At 43.3% G+C, this 19,715-nt stretch overlaps 18 non-coding genes across 18 annotated transcripts; 5 read left to right on the forward strand and 13 right to left on the reverse strand.

Annotated features, from left to right (window-relative positions):
- Positions 1-5,208: 5,208 nt before the first annotated feature.
- Positions 5,209-5,295, reverse strand: trnay-gua (transfer RNA tyrosine (anticodon GUA)). Its single transcript is given in 2 exon segments — positions 5,209-5,244; positions 5,259-5,295. It is a non-coding gene; the product is annotated as a tRNA-Tyr (tRNA).
- An 88-nt stretch (positions 5,296-5,383) lies between these two features.
- On the reverse strand, positions 5,384-5,455 carry trnae-uuc (transfer RNA glutamic acid (anticodon UUC)). Its single transcript has one exon. It is a non-coding gene; the product is annotated as a tRNA-Glu (tRNA).
- A 1,459-nt stretch (positions 5,456-6,914) lies between these two features.
- trnar-acg (transfer RNA arginine (anticodon ACG)) lies at positions 6,915-6,987 on the reverse strand. Its single transcript has one exon. It is a non-coding gene; the product is annotated as a tRNA-Arg (tRNA).
- Positions 6,988-7,282: 295 nt separating this feature from the next.
- Positions 7,283-7,354, forward strand: trnae-cuc (transfer RNA glutamic acid (anticodon CUC)). The gene has a single exon. It is a non-coding gene; the product is annotated as a tRNA-Glu (tRNA).
- An 85-nt stretch (positions 7,355-7,439) lies between these two features.
- trnay-gua (transfer RNA tyrosine (anticodon GUA)) lies at positions 7,440-7,526 on the reverse strand. The gene is given in 2 exon segments: positions 7,440-7,475; positions 7,490-7,526. It is a non-coding gene; the product is annotated as a tRNA-Tyr (tRNA).
- Positions 7,527-7,614: 88 nt separating this feature from the next.
- trnae-uuc (transfer RNA glutamic acid (anticodon UUC)) lies at positions 7,615-7,686 on the reverse strand. Its single transcript has one exon. It is a non-coding gene; the product is annotated as a tRNA-Glu (tRNA).
- Positions 7,687-9,145: 1,459 nt separating this feature from the next.
- On the reverse strand, positions 9,146-9,218 carry trnah-aug (transfer RNA histidin (anticodon AUG)). The gene has a single exon. It is a non-coding gene; the product is annotated as a tRNA-His (tRNA).
- Positions 9,219-9,513: 295 nt separating this feature from the next.
- On the forward strand, positions 9,514-9,585 carry trnae-cuc (transfer RNA glutamic acid (anticodon CUC)). Its single transcript has one exon. It is a non-coding gene; the product is annotated as a tRNA-Glu (tRNA).
- Positions 9,586-9,833: 248 nt separating this feature from the next.
- trnae-uuc (transfer RNA glutamic acid (anticodon UUC)) lies at positions 9,834-9,905 on the reverse strand. The gene has a single exon. It is a non-coding gene; the product is annotated as a tRNA-Glu (tRNA).
- Positions 9,906-11,364: 1,459 nt separating this feature from the next.
- Positions 11,365-11,437, reverse strand: trnar-acg (transfer RNA arginine (anticodon ACG)). The gene has a single exon. It is a non-coding gene; the product is annotated as a tRNA-Arg (tRNA).
- A 294-nt stretch (positions 11,438-11,731) lies between these two features.
- trnae-cuc (transfer RNA glutamic acid (anticodon CUC)) lies at positions 11,732-11,803 on the forward strand. The gene has a single exon. It is a non-coding gene; the product is annotated as a tRNA-Glu (tRNA).
- Positions 11,804-11,888: 85 nt separating this feature from the next.
- Positions 11,889-11,975, reverse strand: trnay-gua (transfer RNA tyrosine (anticodon GUA)). The gene is given in 2 exon segments: positions 11,889-11,924; positions 11,939-11,975. It is a non-coding gene; the product is annotated as a tRNA-Tyr (tRNA).
- An 88-nt stretch (positions 11,976-12,063) lies between these two features.
- Positions 12,064-12,135, reverse strand: trnae-uuc (transfer RNA glutamic acid (anticodon UUC)). The gene has a single exon. It is a non-coding gene; the product is annotated as a tRNA-Glu (tRNA).
- Positions 12,136-13,594: 1,459 nt separating this feature from the next.
- Positions 13,595-13,667, reverse strand: trnar-acg (transfer RNA arginine (anticodon ACG)). The gene has a single exon. It is a non-coding gene; the product is annotated as a tRNA-Arg (tRNA).
- A 295-nt stretch (positions 13,668-13,962) lies between these two features.
- On the forward strand, positions 13,963-14,034 carry trnae-cuc (transfer RNA glutamic acid (anticodon CUC)). Its single transcript has one exon. It is a non-coding gene; the product is annotated as a tRNA-Glu (tRNA).
- Positions 14,035-14,119: 85 nt separating this feature from the next.
- On the reverse strand, positions 14,120-14,206 carry trnay-gua (transfer RNA tyrosine (anticodon GUA)). The gene is given in 2 exon segments: positions 14,120-14,155; positions 14,170-14,206. It is a non-coding gene; the product is annotated as a tRNA-Tyr (tRNA).
- An 82-nt stretch (positions 14,207-14,288) lies between these two features.
- Positions 14,289-14,360, reverse strand: trnae-uuc (transfer RNA glutamic acid (anticodon UUC)). The gene has a single exon. It is a non-coding gene; the product is annotated as a tRNA-Glu (tRNA).
- Positions 14,361-16,597: 2,237 nt separating this feature from the next.
- Positions 16,598-16,670, forward strand: trnar-ucg (transfer RNA arginine (anticodon UCG)). The gene has a single exon. It is a non-coding gene; the product is annotated as a tRNA-Arg (tRNA).
- Positions 16,671-19,715: the final 3,045 nt, after the last annotated feature.

The following is a 19,715-nucleotide window of genomic DNA, read 5'->3' on the forward strand; positions in this document are numbered from 1 at the left end:
TCCAAGATCTTGTTCTTTTCAGTCATGACCATAGGTGAGAGTAGGAACCTAGAATGAGCAGTAAATTAAGAACATTGCCTTTCGTCTCAGATCCTTCACCACAACAGACAACCACATCAACTGCATTACTGCTGCCGCTGCACTGATCCATCTTTAAATCTCACATTCCATTCCTCATGGAAAACACTGATACTTAAACTCCATTTGGGGTAAAGACTCTGCTCCAAACTGGAGATGGCCACCTTTTTCCAGTCAAGCACAATGGTTTCTTAGAGGTGCTGTTTCTTTCCCTGCCATGTCACACTCAGCAGTAAACAGTCCCACTTACTGCATGCTGAAGTTCCATGTCCTATGAAGCCAAAAAGACAACGTTATCTGCAAATGGCAGAGACAGTCCTAGCCTGCACCTAAAATTCTGTCAGTAAAAATTACTGTATTTCTGAGATCAGCCTGAAAAATAACACATTCACAAAATAAAATGAATAAATGGATGGATGGATGGACATTGTAGTGGTGGAAGGGGAAGTTGGATGGCTTGTGTAGATGTTAGATGATCACACACACACACACACAAGTAATAGCTTCTAGCTTATTTTTATTACGTTCTTCAGCAGTAACAAGCTTTTCTGTTCTGTCGCTCCCACCACCGACGTTCCCCTCTAGCTCCACCCACTTCCGTTACGTCACTTGACACACAATAAGCTACATCCCCCGCTTTTTTAGCAGGTGACAGGGCAACAAAAAGTAAAAAAATAAAATCAGGTAAATGTATATACAGATCTGGCATGAACTAACGCGCGCATGAAACAAAGTGATCTCGCATGGCCACGACATATGGCGCGTTAGCACGGAAAGATGGTCTAGCAAATAAAGACATGAACAGTAGGGGGCAGTCGTGTACTGTAACGCACTGTATTGAAGCCGGAGCATTCTTTACGCATCGTTATAACCTAGAACACTACTTCATACAGGGGCGTAGATGTAGGGTGGACGGTGGTGATGCTTAATATAAATAGTTAAGTTTTCTAATTCACCACTGAACAACAGCTGATTAAACATCTGTGTCCTTTGAAAAAAAGCAAGATGGAGCAAATTAAAAAATAAAAACGCAAAAAAAAAATGCATTTAGAAACAGCTGAGAGATCCCTCTTCCCTTCCTCACAATGGTTTGGTCCACTGCCCGCATCCCAGCTCATGCAAAGACTATAGAATATCTTAAAGGGACTTTGATCTCACCTACTCTATGCACACGGGTCAAGTGTGCGGCTGCCTAGTTAACCTCGAAAGCGATTCTCTTGGTTCTCAACGAGGGGTGCGGAGAGATAGGAATGGGGCACACATTGTATTAAGAGCCCCTTTTTCCTTCTGGAGAGAAAGTGCCCTTTTTCTGTTACTTTTTAAAATAATAATATAAGCCTATGCATATGTGAGTGTGTGTTCGATATGAGGGCAGCTTTCCCTGTATATATTAGTGCTATCTATCGATTAAAAAAAATTAACTAATTAATCGCACCTTTTAAAAAAAATTTATCGCGATTAATCTCATTTAAAATACTGAAACTTGTAATTTTGCCTATTTAAATGTAAAATTAATGTAAACGCAAGACAAAAAATTATTTAAATTCAAAATATAATTGTTTAATAGAATTTTTGTTTAACTTGTAACACAGATTTCTTCATGCAAACAACATACCCACAATAAACCATCAAGATCCTGGCTTGACAGCCATATTTATTACAGAAATTAAAACGCAGGCATGTTAATGACATTTAAATTTCAAAACAATCAATGCCAATAAAGAAAACATTGATTTCCATGTTGGATTCTAAGTGGACTGCAAAAAAAATGCCAAAATACAGGAATTGCAGATATGGAAAATGAAAAATTATAATAATAAACTATAGGATACAAACTGTTGCACTCATTGTAAAGTTTTATTGCTGTGAGTTGAGAACATTAGTTATAGAGTAGAAACAATTTTGCTTAATCCTCCTTTACATTCATCCAGTTGCTAAGACTAGGAGTATCCCGCAAGTGCACAGAGACTCCCAAATGCCCGCAAATGAATGATAATTTCTTGCAAACCGGTCGTTAAATACATTGGACACCCCTCTCGCCCCTACTCAGATACGTCGCTCACTCCACCCCTGACACCCCTCAACGGGCCTGACACAGACAAACACACAGACAGACACACACAACGCGCTGCAGACGTTTTGGCCCCAACGGCCTTCCATACTGGAGCGACTCCCCTCAGATTCAACACGCATGATCAAGTTCATCAAATTTGCTTAAACTAAGCGTCCTAAAGTATTACTGTATTTCACAAGGATTCTGACACAACAACGCGAAGTATACGCTTTCGTTGTGTTTATATGAGGAAACACGCTAAACTTGGTGGGCTCATGCTGAAAGGCAGAGTAATGCCCTGTCTTTGACAGCTCGCGACTTCACCAGACGTACTGAGTACATTTACGTAAGACACCAATACTCCGATTTTAATATGATTAAGATAATACTCTTATTAAAATTTTACCGTGTAGCCTTAAAAGGAACCTTACCTTAAAGGAACACCGAGTCATGAAATGCGGATGATTTTGTTTCTGTTCGCCATGCGGTGTCAACTTACAACAGAAGTCGAAAGTTAAAAATGAAACACCCGAAATTGCATGAAATTCTGGATAACCTGTGATGTACCTAATTGTTTTATACTGGAACTTTCCTTCAAAAAGTGCTTCCTTGGTCTTATCCACATTTATTGCATGTTGAACACATGTCTACCACAACAGGAAGTAAAAAAACCTGCATGCGTTAATTGCGTTAATTTTTTTAACGCGTTAATTATTTAAAATTAATCGCATGCGTTAACGCGTTAATTTTGGTAGCGCTAATTTTAAGTATTTATTTTTATTTTTATCTTTTCTTTTAATGGTTTTAATTGTGTTAGTTTTAATACAAGAGGTCTTTTGAATGTTGGAAAATTTGACAAGGTAAAGGAACTGTGCAAAAAACAAAACTTAATTTGTTTACAAGAGACTAATCGGAATAATGGCATGATGGAAGATTTAAAAAGGAGATGGAGGGGGCAAATATTTTATAACAATGGTGATGGAAGGATGGGAAGAGGGGTCGCTATTTTAGTCAAAGAAGATATAAAGAATGATGTGGAAGAAATATACAATGATCAAGAGGGAAAATGCCTTGCTATTAGAATGAGAGAAAATAATACAACATTATGTAACATTCATGCTCCAGTAGCAGAAAAGGAAAAGAAGGACTTTTTTAAACAATAAATGATCTAATGATTTTATGGGGAGAAACTATTTTAATTGGATATTTTAACACGGTTTTTAATAGAACTGATTTAGCGGATGGCATGGTTTTTAGGAATGACACTGGGAGAAAAGAGTTGCAGAAACTAATGGCAGAGCACAAAGTAGTGGACATATGGAGAGTAATGAATGAAGGAAAAAGAGAATATTCAAGAAGACATTTAGTAGATGGTAACTTAAAGCAAAGTAGGATTGATTTTATTTTATGCAAGGAAAAACTGGGTGATTTTATAGAGTGTTTATTTTAAAGAAACAGCGCTAAGCGACCACAAGTTTTTATTAATGAAGATTGATTTTAATGAAACCGAAAGAGGAAAAGGGATATGGATTTTAAATACAGAAATTTTAAAAGGAGAACCTTATAGAAAGGCAATAGTGGACTTGATAAATACTGAAATACAAAATGAGATGCATCATGAAGATAAAAGAATATGGTGGGATAACACAAAATATGAAATTAATAAGTATACGATTAAAATGAGTAAATCAATACAAAAAGCAAAAGCACATGAAGAAGTAGAGGTTAGAAAGGAATTAAAGGACAGTTTAAATCAAGTAAAAGTAAATATAGAGTGAATAGTATTCAACGTTACTGTAATGGTTATTCATTTAAACCAACTTGTTATAAAAATACTTAGTTTGCAATTGTTGTCCGAATTAATCTGCAACGAAATCTGTTATTACAGTACAAATCTTGAATGGTATAAGGGCTCTGATTGGCCAGAGCGTTCATTGTAACTCGGAACATGATTGGCTGCCGTAACCAAGAATAGGGTGAATCTTGGTTCCAGCTCGGGACGTGATTGGCCAGCATGACCAAGAATTAAAAAAAATCTTGGTTCCAACTCGGACCGTGATTGGCCGGTGTAACCAAGAATAACCACAACTTACAGGTGACAGTATGCGCCACTGGCCCAGTCTGCACTGTGTGGCATATTTGCCGACATATAACAGAGACTGAAACATTGCTCACACTTGTCTGAGGTGGTCATTTTGACTGCAATCTTGTTTTAGGTTGGCACTTTGTTTTTGAATATTGTCTGCTTTTCGAATGCGTATCTGTGCTGCAGTAGAACGCCTTAGCCTCACAGCAAACATTTTGGTCTGCAAGCTGTCACTGCCATCTTCCCAGGAGAGTGGCTGTACTGGTTTCTTCTGGAAGTCCTGAGGGATGTACGGGACCAAGACATTAGAGCAGTTGGGGCAGCCTTTGAACCCAGGAGAGCACCCCACAGGCTCTGTGCTGGCGGCCCCAGAAACTCGATTCACTCCAGAGTAGAACCGAACAACTCAGGCAGGGGCAAACCGCGACCGCACTGCACTGAGAGCAACGCAAAAAAATCCTGAATGGGCCAGCCAGGAGTCAAACCTAGAATCTTCTGATCCGTAGTCAGACGTGTTATCCATTGCGCCCCTGGCCCAGTCCGCGTCAGCAGTGCTCATTAGCATGCTGCTTGGAAAGAGGACACGGCTCGGTGAACATGGAGTTCCTTAAACGCATGCTGTGCTTTGTTGTCATGGCAAGTTGTGGTGTCGATAGGATGCTCTTACACCGAGCATGTGACAGTCCCTCCCAAGAAGAACTGTGATCCAGGCTCTGAGACTTTCTCTTCTCCAGGAGGAGGTTGCAAACGTTGGAGTTATTTTTGTCAGAGCAGCTGCAGCACACCTGGTTGGAGGCCCACACCTAGACTTGATGCCAACCTTTAGCCAGACCTTCCCTGGTGGTCTAGTGGTTAGGATTCCGTGGTCTCACTGCCGCGGCCCGGGTTCGATTCCCGGTCAGGGAACTTCCTTTTCACCTCCATGCTGAACTTTGAGGAGTGGTTAACTCACTTGGCGAAGGCAAGAAAGCGGCTCTGAACGCAAAAGATGTCCTTCGAGCCGGAGTCGAACCAGCGACCTAAGGATTGCCATCATCCCACCTACAGTCCTCCGCTCTACCAACTGAGCTATCGAAGGCTTACAGGGCAGTTCCACAACCACATCCTATAATGTAGCTGCAGTCCGACCGCTGGCCAAAAAGGACAGAAGCAAAAGCACTCAAGCCTTCCCATACCGAGAGTCGAACCCGGGCCACCTGGGTGAAAACCAGGAATCCTAACCGCTAGACCATATGGGAACTGCCACTCTTGAAACCCAGTCTTGGCACAAACTCCAGTTCATTCTGATCGCTGGCACGTCCCTGCTCCGCTTGCACAAGTGCCACTCATACACTTACGCACTCTCTCATACACAGTTTCTTGGTTTCCGTAACCGAGAATCTTCTGATCCGTAGTCATAAGCGCTAACCTTTGTGCCACCGTCACTCTGTTCAGCACCTTGTTAGCACTTTGCTTGAAGCAAGGACAAGGCTCTGTCAACCCGGAGTTCCTTCACCCCACATTCTGCTTTGTTTTTATGGCAAGAGGTTGTGTGGATGGGATGCTCTTACAGGATTCCTGTCAGTCCCTCCATAGAAGACCTGAGATCCAGGGTCGGAGACTCTCTCCTCTCCAAGAGTAGGTTAAAAGCAATGATTTCTTTTGTGTCTGTGTGTCAGAGCCCTTAGGTGTTGCTGCAGCTCAGAGACCTACAAGTGGAGGAGATTACACTGCAAGTCGGCTGGATGACCTCTAAGTGGTAGGCACTTATACCGCACGTAGGCTGGGTTTGCGATTGATGTAGCTGTAGTAGACATTCATAAAAATAAAAAAAATATATAAACTTGCTTACTCTGAGGTTGTGTTTAGGGTTGGGGTAGGAGTAAAATTGAATAAAACACAGCAGGTTACCGTGTGGTTGGGCCTAGGGCTGGGGTAGGTGTGATTTTAATAAACTGCGATAGGTTGTATTCTGTGCCATGTACGAGACATTGAATCAATGAAACCCACATGTAGGTTTGTTACTGTGAGGTTGAGTTAAGAGTTGGGGTAGGTTGGGAGGTTGATAAAACACAGCAGGAAACTGTGAGGTTGGTTTAAGGATTGGGGTAGGTTTGACATTTAAACATAACTGGTTGGACGCAGTGTCTTGTACCAGACATTAAATGAATGAAAACTCCAGGAGGTTTTTACAGCCCACTTGGGGCTGACCAGGTCGTTTGGAGCAGGCTCCGATTTCTATTTATACCTTTCTCAGTCAGGTAACTTCCTTTTCAGTAGTATGAGCGTCTGCACTGTGTGGCATATTTGCCGACGTATAACAGAGACTGAAACATTGCTCACACTTGTCTGAGGTGGTCATTTTGACTGCAATCTTGTTTTAGGTTGGCACTTTGTTTTTGAATATTGTATGCTTTTCGAATGCGTATCTGTGCTGCAGTAGAACGCCTTAGCCTCACAGCAAACATTTTGGTTTACAAGCTGTCACTGCTGTCTTCCCAGGAGAGTGGCTGTACTGGTTTCTTCTGGAAGTCCTGAGGGATGTACGGGACCAAGACATGAGAGCGGTTGGGGCAGCCTTTGAACCCAGGAGAGCACCCCACAGGCTCTGTGCTGGCGGCCCCAGAAACTCGATTCACTCCAGAGTAGAACCGAACAACTCCGGCAGGGGCAAACCGCGACCGCACTGCACTGAGAGCAATGCAAAAAAATCCTGAACGAGCCAGCCAGGAGTCGAACCTAGAGTCTTCTGATCCGTAGTCAGACACGTTATCCATTGCGCCACTGGCCCAGTCCGCATCAGCAGTGCTCATTAGCATGGTCCTTGGAAAGAGGACACGGCTCGGTGAACATGGAGTTCCTAAAACGCATGCTGTGCTTTGTTGTCACGGCAAGTTGTGGTGTCGATAGGATGCTCTTACACCGAGCATGTGACAGTCCCTCCCAAGAAGAACTGTGATCCAGGCTCTGAGACTTTCTCTTCTCCGGGGGGAGGTTGCAAACGTTAGTTATTTTTGTCAGAGCAGCTGCAGCACACCTGGGTGGAGGCCCACAGCTAGACTTGAGGCCAACCTTTACGCAGACCTTCCCTGGTGGTCTAGTGGTTAGGATTCGGCGCTCTCACCGCCGCGGCCCGGGTTCGATTCCCGGTCAGGGAACTTCCTTTTCACCTCCATGCTGAACTTTGAGGAGTGGTTAACTCACTTGGCGAAGGCAAGAAAGCGGCTCTGAGCGCAAAAGATGTCCTTCGAGCCGGAGTCGAACCAGCGACCTAAGGATTGCCATCATCCCACCTACAGTCCTCCGCTCTACCAACTGAGCTATCGAAGGCTTACGGCGAAGTTCCACAACCACATCCTATAAGGTAGCTGCAGCCCGACCGCTGGCCAAAAAGGACAGAAGCAAAAGCACTCAAGCCTTCCCATACCGGGAGTCGAACCCGGGCCGCCTGGGTGAAAACCAGGAATCCTAACCGCTAGACCATATGGGAACTGCCACTCTTGAAACCCAGTCTTGGCACAAACTCCAGTTCATTCTGATCGCTGGCACGTCCCTGCTCCGCTTGCACAAGTGCCACTCATACACTTACGCACTCTCTCATACACAGTTTCTTGGTTTCCGTAAACCGAGAATCTTCTGATCCGTAGTCATAAGCGCTAACCTTTGTGCCACCGTCACTCTGTTCAGCACCTTGTTAGCACTTTGCTTGAAGCAAGGACAAGGCTCTGTCAACCCGGAGTTCCTTCACCCCACATTCTGCTTTGTTTTTATGGCAAGAGGTTGTGTGGATGGGATGCTCTTACAGGATTCCTGACAGTCCCTCCATAGAAGACCTGAGATCCAGGGTCGGAGACTCTCTCCTCTCCAAGAGTAGGTTAAAAGCAATGATTTCTTTTGTGTCTGTGTGTCAGAGCCCTTAGGTGTTGCTGCAGCTCAGAGACCTACAAGTGGAGGAGATTACACTGCAAGTCGGCTGGATGACCTCTAAGTGGTAGGCACTTATACCGCACGTAGGCTGGGTTTGCGATTGATGTAGCTGTAGTAGACATTCATAAAAATAAAAAAATATATAAACTTGCTTACTCTGAGGTTGTGTTTAGGGTTGGGGTAGGAGTAAAATTGAATAAAACACAGCAGGTTACCGTGTGGTTGGGCCTAGGGCTGGGGTAGGTGTGATTTTAATAAACTGCGATAGGTTGTATTCTGTGCCATGTACGAGACATTGAATCAATGAAACCCACATGGAGGTTTGTTACTGTGAGGTTGGGTTAAGAGTTGGGGTAGGTTGGGAGGTTGATAAAACACAGCAGGAAACTGTGAGGTTGGTTTAAGGATTGGGGTAGGTTTGACATTCAAACATAACTGGTTGGACGCAGTGTCTTGTACCAGACATTAAATGAATGAAAACTCCAGGAGGTTTTTACAGCCCACTTGGGGCTGACCAGGTCGTTTGGAGCAGGCTCCGATTTCTATTTATACCTTTCTCAGTCAGGTAACTTCCTTTTCAGTAGTATGAGCGTCTGCACTGTGTGGCATATTTGCCGACGTATAACAGAGACTGAAACATTGCTCACACTTGTCTGAGGTGGTCATTTTGACTGCAATCTTGTTTTAGGTTGGCACTTTGTTTTTGAATATTGTATGCTTTTCGAATGCGTATCTGTGCTGCAGTAGAACGCCTTAGCCTCACAGCAAACATTTTGGTTTACAAGCTGTCACTGCTGTCTTCCCAGGAGAGTGGCTGTACTGGTTTCTTCTGGAAGTCCTGAGGGATGTACGGGACCAAGACATGAGAGCGGTTGGGGCAGCCTTTGAACCCAGGAGAGCACCCCACAGGCTCTGTGCTGGCGGCCCCAGAAACTCGATTCACTCCAGAGTAGAACCGAACAACTCCGGCAGGGGCAAACCGCGACCGCACTGCACTGAGAGCAACGCAAAAAAATCCTGAACGAGCCAGCCAGGAGTCGAACCTAGAATCTTCTGATCCATAGTCAGACGCGTTATCCATTGCGCCACTGGCCCAGTCCGCATCAGCAGTACTCATTAGCATGGTCCTTGGAAAGAGGACACGGCTCGGTGAACATGGAGTTCCTAAAACGCATGCTGTGCTTTGTTGTCACGGCAAGTTGTGGTGTCGATAGGATGCTCTTACACCGAGCATGTGACAGTCCCTCCCAAGAAGAACTGTGATCCAGGCTCTGAGACTTTCTCTTCTCCGGGGGGAGGTTGCAAACGTTAGTTATTTTTGTCAGAGCAGCTGCAGCACACCTGGGTGGAGGCCCACAGCTAGACTTGAGGCCAACCTTTACGCAGACCTTCCCTGGTGGTCTAGTGGTTAGGATTCGGCGCTCTCACCGCCGCGGCCCGGGTTCGACTCCCGGTCAGGGAACTTCCTTTTCACCTCCATGCTGAACTTTGAGGAGTGGTTAACTCACTTGGCGAAGGCAAGAAAGCGGCTCTGAGCGCAAAAGATGTCCTTCGAGCCGGAGTCGAACCAGCGACCTAAGGATTACCATCATCCCACCTACAGTCCTCCGCTCTATCGAAGGCTTACGGGGCAATGCCACAACCACATCCTATAAGGTAGCTGCAGCCCGACCGCTGGCCAAAAAGGACAGAAGCAAAAGCACTCAAGCCTTCCCATACCGGGAGTCGAACCCGGGCCGCCTGGGTGAAAACCAGGAATCCTAACCGCTAGACCATATGGGAACTGCCACTCTTGAAACCCAGTCTTGGCACAAACTCCAGTTCATTCTGATCGCTGGCACGTCCCTGCTCCGCTTGCACAAGTGCCACTCATACACTTACGCACTCTCTCATACACAGTTTCTTGGTTTCCGTAAACCGAGAATCTTCTGATCCGTAGTCATAAGCGCTAACCTTTGTGCCACCGTCACTCTGTTCAGCACCTTGTTAGCACTTTGCTTGAAGCAAGGACAAGGCTCTGTCAACCCAGAGTTCCTTCACCCCACATTCTGCTTTGTTTTTATGGCAAGAGGTTGTGTGGATGGGATGCTCTTACAGGATTCCTGACAGTCCCTCCATAGAAGACCTGAGATCCAGGGTCGGAGACTCTCTCCTCTCCAAGAGTAGGTTAAAAGCAATGATTTCTTTTGTGTCTGTGTGTCAGAGCCCTTAGGTGTTGCTGCAGCTCAGAGACCTACAAGTGGAGGAGATTACACTGCAAGTCGGCTGGATGACCTCTAAGTGGTAGGCACTTATACCGCACGTAGGCTGGGTTTGCGATTGATGTAGCTGTAGTAGACATTCATAAAAATAAAAAAATATATAAACTTGCTTACTCTGAGGTTGTGTTTAGGGTTGGGGTAGGAGTAAAATTGAATAAAACACAGCAGGTTACCGTGTGGTTGGGCCTAGGGCTGGGGTAGGTGTGATTTTAATAAACTGCGATAGGTTGTATTCTGTGCCATGTACGAGACATTGAATCAATGAAACCCACATGGAGGTTTGTTACTGTGAGGTTGGGTTAAGAGTTGGGGTAGGTTGGGAGGTTGATAAAACACAACAGGAAACTGTGAGGTTGGTTTAAGGATTGGGGTAGGTTTGACATTCAAACATAACTGGTTGGACGCAGTGTCTTGTACCAGACATTAAATGAATGAAAACTCCAGGAGGTTTTTACAGCCCACTTGGGGCTGACCAGGTCGTTTGGAGCAGGCTCCGATTTCTATTTATACCTTTCTCAGTCAGGTAACTTCCTTTTCAGTAGTATGAGCGTCTGCACTGTGTGGCATATTTGCCGACGTATAACAGAGACTGAAACATTGCTCACACTTGTCTGAGGTGGTCATTTTGACTGCAATCTTGTTTTAGGTTGGCACTTTGTTTTTGAATATTGTATGCTTTTCGAATGCGTATCTGTGCTGCAGTAGAACGCCTTAGCCTCACAGCAAACATTTTGGTTTACAAGCTGTCACTGCTGTCTTCCCAGGAGAGTGGCTGTACTGGTTTCTTCTGGAAGTCCTGAGGGATGTACGGGACCAAGACATGAGAGCGGTTGGGGCAGCCTTTGAACCCAGGAGAGCACCCCACAGGCTCTGTGCTGGCGGCCCCAGAAACTCGATTCACTCCAGAGTAGAACCGAACAACTCCGGCAGGGGCAAACCGCGACTGCACTGCACTGAGAGCAACGCAAAAAAATCCTGAACAAGCCAGCCAGGAGTCGAACCTAGAATCTTCTGATCCGTAGTCAGACGCGTTATCCATTGCGCCACTGGCCCAGTCCGCATCAGCAGTACTCATTAGCATGGTCCTTGGAAAGAGGACACGGCTCGGTGAACATGGAGTTCCTAAAACGCATGCTGTGCTTTGTTGTCACGGCAAGTTGTGGTGTCGATAGGATGCTCTTACACCGAGCATGTGACAGTCCCTCCCAAGAAGAACTGTGATCCAGGCTCTGAGACTTTCTCTTCTCCAGGGGGAGGTTGCAAACGTTAGTTATTTTTGTCAGAGCAGCTGCAGCACACCTGGGTGGAGGCCCACAGCTAGACTTGAGGCCAACCTTTAGCAGACCTTCCCTGGTGGTCTAGTGGTTAGGATTCGACGCTCTCACCGCCGCGGCCCGGGTTCGATTCCCGGTCAGGGAACTTCCTTTTCACCTCCATGCTGAACTTTGAGGAGTGGTTAACTCACTTGGCGAAGGCAAGAAAGCGGCTCTGAGCGCAAAAGATGTCCTTCGAGCCGGAGTCGAACCAGCGACCTAAGGATTGCCATCATCCCACCTACAGTCCTCCGCTCTACCAACTGAGCTATCGAAGGCTTATGGGGCAATGCCACAACCACATCCTATAAGGTAGCTGCAGCCCGACCGCTGGCCAAAAAGGACAGAAGCAAAAGCACTCAAGCCTTCCCATACCGGGAGTCAAACCCAGACCGCCTGGGTGAAAACCAGGAATCCTAACCGCTAGACCATATGGGAACTGCCACTCTTGAAACCCAGTCTTGGCACAAACTCCAGTTCATTCTGATCGCTGGCACGTCCCTGCTCCGCTTGCACAAGTGCCACTCATACACTTACGCACTCTCTCATACACAGTTTCTTGGTTTCCGTAAACCGAGAATCTTCTGATCCGTAGTCATAAGCGCTAACCTTTGTGCCACCGTCACTCTGTTCAGCACCTTGTTAGCACTTAGCTTGAAGCAAGGACAAGGCTCTGTCAACCCGGAGTTCCTTCACCCCACATTCTGCTTTGTTTTTATGGCAAGAGGTTGTGTGGATGGGATGCTCTTACAGGATTCCTGACAGTCCCTCCATAGAAGACCTGAGATCCAGGGTCGGAGACTCTCTCCTCTCCAAGAGTAGGTTAAAAGCAATGATTTCTTTTGTGTCTGTGTGTCAGAGCCCTTAGGTGTTGCTGCAGCTCAGAGACCTACAAGTGGAGGAGATTACACTGCAAGTCGGCTGGATGACCTCTAAGTGGTAGGCACTTATACCGCACGTAGGCTGGGTTTGCGATTGATGTAGCTGTAGTAGACATTCATAAAAATAAAAAAATATATAAACTTGCTTACTCTGAGGTTGTGTTTAGGGTTGGGGTAGGAGTAAAATTGAATAAAACACAGCAGGTTACCGTGTGGTTGGGCCTAGGGCTGGGGGAGGTGTGATTTTAATAAACTGCGATAGGTTGTATTCTGTGCCATGTACGAGACATTGAATCAATGAAACCCACATGGAGGTTTGTTACTGTGAGGTTGGGTTAAGAGTTGGGGTAGGTTGGGAGGTTGATAAAACACAGCAGGAAACTGTGAGGTTGGTTTAAGGATTGGGGTAGGTTTGACATTCAAACATAACTGGTTGGACGCAGTGTCTTGTACCAGACATTAAATGAATGAAAACTCCAGGAGGTTTTTACAGCCCACTTGGGGCTGACCAGGTCGTTTGGAGCAGGCTCCGATTTCTATTTATACCTTTCTCAGTCAGGTAACTTCCTTTTCAGTAGTATGAGCGTCTGCACTGTGTGGCATATTTGCCGACGTATAACAGAGACTGAAACATTGCTCACACTTGTCTGAGGTGGTCATTTTGACTGCAATCTTGTTTTAGGTTGGCACTTTGTTTTTGAATATTGTATGCTTTTCGAATGCGTATCTGTGCTGCAGTAGAACGCCTTAGCCTCACAGCAAACATTTTGGTTTACAAGCTGTCACTGCTGTCTTCCCAGGAGAGTGGCTGTACTGGTTTCTTCTGGAAGTCCTGAGGGATGTACGGGACCAAGACATGAGAGCGGTTGGGGCAGCCTTTGAACCCAGGAGAGCACCCCACAGGCTCTGTGCTGGCGGCCCCAGAAACTCGATTCACTCCAGAGTAGAACCGAACAACTCCGGCAGGGGCAAACCGCGACCGCACTGCACTGAGAGCAATGCAAAAAAATCCTGAACGAGCCAGCCAGGAGTCGAACCTAGAGTCTTCTGATCCGTAGTCAGACGCGTTATCCATTGCGCCACTGGCCCAGTCCGCATCAGCAGTGCTCATTAGCATGGTCCTTGGAAAGAGGACACGGCTCGGTGAACATGGAGTTCCTAAAACGCATGCTGTGCTTTGTTGTCACGGCAAGTTGTGGTGTCGATAGGATGCTCTTACACCGAGCATGTGACAGTCCCTCCCAAGAAGAACTGTGATCCAGGCTCTGAGACTTTCTCTTCTCCGGGGGGAGGTTGCAAACGTTAGTTATTTTTGTCAGAGCAGCTGCAGCACACCTGGGTGGAGGCCCACAGCTAGACTTGAGGCCAACCTTTACGCAGACCTTCCCTGGTGGTCTAGTGGTTAGGATTCGGCGCTCTCACCGCCGCGGCCCGGGTTCGACTCCCGGTCAGGGAACTTCCTTTTCACCTCCATGCTGAACTTTGATGAGTGGTTAACTCACTTGGCGAAGGCAAGAAAGCGGCTCTGAGCGCAAAAGATGTCCTTCGAGCCGGAGTCGAACCAGCGACCTAAGGATTGCCATCATCCCACCTACAGTCCTCCGCTCTACCAACTGAGCTATCGAAGGCTTACGGCGAAGTTCCACAACCACATCCTATAAGGTAGCTGCAGCCCGACCGCTGGCCAAAAAGGGCAAAAGCACTCAAGCCTTCCCATACCGGGAGTCGAACCCGGGCCACCTGGGTGAAAACCAGGAATCCTAACCGCTAGACCATATGGGAACTGCCACTCTTGAGACCCAGTCTTGGCACAAACTCCAGTTCATTCTGATCGCTGGCACGTCCCTGCTCCGCTTGCACAAGTGCCACTCATACACCCCACAGGCTCTGTGCTGGCAGCCCCAGAAACTTGATCCACTCCAAAGTAGAACCAAACAACTCTGGCAGGGGCAAACTGCAACTGCAGTGCACTGACTGAGAGCAATGCAATAAATCCTGATCGAGCCAGCCAAAAGTCGAATCTAGAATCTTCTGATCAGTCAGACACGTTATCCATTGCGCCACTGGCACACACTGTTCAAGGAGTGCTCATTAGCATGCTGCTTGGAAAGAGGACACGGCTCGGTGAACATGGAGTTCCTTAAACGCATGCTGTGCTTTGTTGTCATGGCAAGTTGTGGTGTCGATAGAATGCTTTTACACAGAGCATGTGACAGTCCCTCCATAGAAGAACTGTGAACCAGGCTCTGAGACTTTCTCTTCTCCAGGAGGAGGTTGCAAACGTTAGAGTTATTTTTGTCAGAGCAGCTGCAGCACACCTGGGTGGAGGCCCACAGCTACGCTAGAGGGCAACCTTTAACCAGGCCTTCCCTGGTGGTCTTGTGGTTAGGACTTAGTGCTCTTACCGCTGTGGCTTGGGTTCAATTCCTTGTCAGGGAGATTCCTTTTCACCTCCATGGTAAACTTCGAGCAGTGTTGCCGATGATCTCTTCACGAAAGCAGCTCTGAATGCAAAAGATGTCCTTCGAGCCGCACTGTAAGACGTAATAAGACACACTCTGGCACAGACATCCAGTCTGCACGCTGGAATACACGCTATTATCTCATGGTTGAGACGCAGCTTCAAAAATTTGTTTCAAACCGGAAGTACAAATTTGCTTGAAATAACGAAAAAACAATCAATTTACACTTTTTAGTGAAATATTTGTGTCCTAATAGTGTTTTTAGCAGTGTGGGACACATATATGACTGTCAACAGCTCAAAAAATGTGTTTTGGAGTTTCGTGACCCTTTAAGGTACAAATGGTAGAGAAAATACACACATGAAAATCTTACTTTGTTTTTCTTCTAACTAAGTATATTTTTATATGTTTTGTTGTTTTGTCTCAAATTATTTTATTTAGGACACAAATGCCTCAAATGCAGCTTTAACATCATTGGAATAAATTATATTTTAACATATTCAAATGGAAAAGTTAACATATTAAAAAGGAATAATTATTTACAAGGTTACTTTTATATCTGCATTTTTATAAACTAAAGCAGTTTTGTCCCAAACCTTTGAAAAATAGTCCATGTTGTCTTTATATTTTTAGATGCTTCATTTATTACTGATTTTTCTTTATGCTTTCAAAATATGTATTTATGCAGTTGAAGTGATATTGTGCTATTTTGCTATATAGTAGAAGTGAACTAGTTTTGTTTTGTGTTAAAGCCACAATGGTGCATATAAGTGCTTTACTGGGACCTTATAGGCACATTTTGTGCCTGGACTCAACTTAGTATTAGTGGGACCTTACTATTTTGTTAATTACTAAATGCCCACAGAGCATGCTCATAGGACATACTTCTGACTCAGATAGTATACCTATACTTCGCCCATTGTGGCTATATACACTACACTTTGTGTGGACTTGCTATGGGCCCTCAGTGAACTTCTGTTTCGAGTGGGCCAGCCCACAGTTTGGTCTAGCGACATTGTATATGTTTTTGGTATAGACATGTTAGTTTGGAAATTTGTGCATTAAACATTCAAAACTATTGTATAATAGGCTAAGAGAGACAATAGAAAAGCATATCTTAATTAAGATATAAATTGGATCCAATTAAAATGTTGTAGAAATTATCCTAAAGGATTTTTATGTATTGTACTTTAAAACAATCCTATAGGAATGGTGTCAAAATATGATCATAATTCTAATTGAATTCCTTCAAAGAAATCCGATAGGACGCTTCTTTTTTGTCTGTATAATCGTACAAGTTATACTGATTTAGATCAGAAGTCCACAACATGTTCATTAACTGAAAACACAGCTGAATGTGCTACAATTAACATATAAACACCCTAGACAGCACAGCACATCACCACTGCTTTTTCTGTGACAGACATAGGTCTCATCTAGGATTTGAACCCAGGATCTCTCGCACCTTAAGTGAGAATCATAGCACGAGACCAACAAGCCCTGAAGAAGAGTCTTGTTGAAGGCATACAAGAGATACTTAATAGAAATTAGTGACATGGCCCAGTGGCCTAATGGATAAGGCACCAGCCTTCGAAGCTGGGGATTGTGGGTTCAAGTCCCACCTGGGTTGTCTTTGATGCAGTTCATTTGAAGTTGGCTGTGCAGCACAATCCAGTGTGACCTTCAAAAAGCTAGGTTCATACCCTTAGGTCAAAAAGACATGACAATGGAAAACTCGTCAGAGAAGCTGTTTTGTCATTAGGTGTACACACCAGATCGTCTGAAAGCAATAGGGATCCTGAAGTGCTGTTTTCTGAGTTACAAGAACTTCTTGAGCCAGACACTTGGGGACGTGCAAATTTGTTATCTTTGTTTGGATTCATCGGATCTCTTTCTGCTGCTAAATTAGACCAAAACAGTCATTATTTCATAAACAAATTGTAATATATTTTACATTTTTTATAAACACGTTTCACTCTCTTCTCTCCCGATGGCGAGTTATAAAGGTAAAGTTTTTTTTATATTCACACATTCGTTCATTTAGAAGTCTCTATATTGTTTACCATTTAATTTTGAATATTCGATCAGAATTAGCATGCAAGTATGACTTAAAAACAACATTAACACTGTTTATTTGACTGTGACCAATGTTGTACTTTGATAGTCATTGGCTGCTAATATGATTTCGCTATTTAGAGTTTGCAAATAACACTGTTATTATATTATACTACCAGAACTTTTAGCAAAGGTGAAACTTTTTATTTCTTTACGACAAAATAATTATGCCAGAAATGTTTCTGGATGAGGTATTTATGTGATTTATACATAATAGGGGTGTTCTGATTGGTCTTAAAGCATCACTAAATTGTGCAGGCATTACAGGTCAAACAATTTGTTACATTTATCAAAATAAACAATAAGGCTCTTAAAGCACTGCTTTGAGAAATGTAGAGTCGTCATATTTCAAATACCTCAAGTGAAACGAAGTCATTTGTTTTATTATTTTATCACTGACAGTGTCCTTGTCCTTGTGTAAAATTATTTCAGTTTAAGATCAAGTGTAAAATAAAATGTTGTATAGACAACAATGAGCAAATAGGACAATAGTGTACAATATGTAAATAAAACCCCAAATTTAAATCTTTTCATCATATACTTTAATTAAACATTTCAAAGCTTGGAAGTATTGTTTACAAATGGACAAAAAGTGTCTCTATGGCCTTTAAAGTATGTGGTAGTTGTGCCAGTACTATTGAAATTGAGTCAATGTCATGAAAGGAAAAATCGACCATACTTTGTTAATGCAAATTCCTATATGTAGCCTTGTGATGTAAGCAGTTAAACCATTTAAATAGTTTTATTCTTAAAAAGGGCCATAATGAAAATCTGAGTTTTTCTCAAAAGTAATTAACTAGTACTCAGTGTAGTTTTTTAAAAGAGTAATTTGTAAAATATTAGTATTATTTACTAAAACTTGCCATCTGTGAGAGAACATCAACAAATAAAATAAAAAAATCACAGGCACATTTAGTGCAGGCTTATTATATTATTAATATATGATCAATTATTATTGTTGTTAATAAATGTTTTTTTTTTAATTGTATAAATCGATAGATAGTTCCAATGCAGTATTTTTATTAATTGCTGAGAAGACATTGCAGGTGTTCAATACATTGCGTGTCAATTTTGGTTTATTATATTCTTAATTATAAATATATTATTAACTAATTATTATATCTTATTAATGTTTTCTTTAATAAATCAATAGATGGTTCCTATGCAATGCTTTAATGGGTTGCTGAGAATACATTTCAGGTGTTCAATATGTTGCGTGTCAGTTTTGAAAATAAAAATAGGTGCTGGAAAAAGTGCTTAGAAAACCTTGGTTTTCATTAGGCTGTGTCTGTATGAACTCTGTATGAAATCAGTGCCACATTTTTAATCGTTTGGTGATGGTAAATTAAGATCTCTTGGTCGTCAGATCATGTGATGTATTTTGCTGAACTGTGCTCAAATGTTATAAATGTAAAAACACCACATTTTGAAGTGTGACTGCAGTATGTCAATTTAGTTTTTGTGTGCTGTGCTCAAAGACTTTAGAAAACGGCGGAAAGTCAAATCATCCAAATAAATTTTTATGATGGATGGAAGTTGCAGAGGCTGCAAACGTATAAAACATGACGCCGTATTTAGTTTAGTTACACTATATACAACTGCAATGAACCAGCTTTTGGGGGTGGGGGCAGCTTGTGAAAGGTTAAGAACCCCTGGTCTATTAGGCTAGTTTAAATATTATTTCAAGATGTCACTATGCAGAGTGAGTGCATTTTCCCTCCTTCTCCTGGTTAAAAGATAAAGCTCTGGAAGTTGACAAAATCAAATAAACCCAACCTGGTTACGGCGATGTTAAATGATTTGACAAGGCTTGATATAAACCGTAAAGTTTACTTTAGTTTGTGATCAACTCTGGAGCAAATGCAGCTTAAAGTGTGACGTGCAGCAAACAGCCAATCACAATACACATGAGAGAGTCAGTTTGACTAATTTCTCCAGAATCAGTGCAATTCACTTCTTTGTTCCAGATTATAGATATATCATAATATAAATAATAATAATAATAATGAATCTAAATACATTTATGAATCTAATAATAATAATGAATCTAAATACATTTATTTGTAGTAATATGGGAGTTTTCACATTGCATCTTTAAAGGCAACAAGTTGTCTACAGAGACTGTAATTGTCTTCAGAAAGAAAACTTGTTTCTTTTCTCAAATTAGTCCATCAAAATAAATGTGTAGTGTTTTGAAATCAAAGTCTTCATTTGTTACCCACAACACATCAAGAGTTGATCAAGTTAAAATCTCATAATCTGACACAAATCTGATCTGTCGTAACTGGCAAAAGGCATTGTCTGAACAGGGCTTCAGGGAGTCTGTATCGGTCGCTCACTGTCATTGCCTTACAGCGAGTTCACACCACAGGAGTTTATCCACTAACAAGTTTTGTGAAATTGCAGACAAAAGCACAAAATTGGATGTAAATCTTTGTTTGTTCAGGCGAGTGACAATCAAACAATGTGAATTATCAAAAACACAATCTGAGGGTGTAGGTCAGTGTTCCCTGCATCTCCTCAAATATTTTCTCCTCCCTAATCTTTCTAATTCTTTTTC

Source organism: Danio rerio, chromosome 4 (genome assembly GCF_049306965.1).
Source record: "Danio rerio strain Tuebingen ecotype United States chromosome 4, GRCz12tu, whole genome shotgun sequence".
Taxonomy (NCBI): domain Eukaryota; kingdom Metazoa; phylum Chordata; class Actinopteri; order Cypriniformes; family Danionidae; genus Danio; species Danio rerio.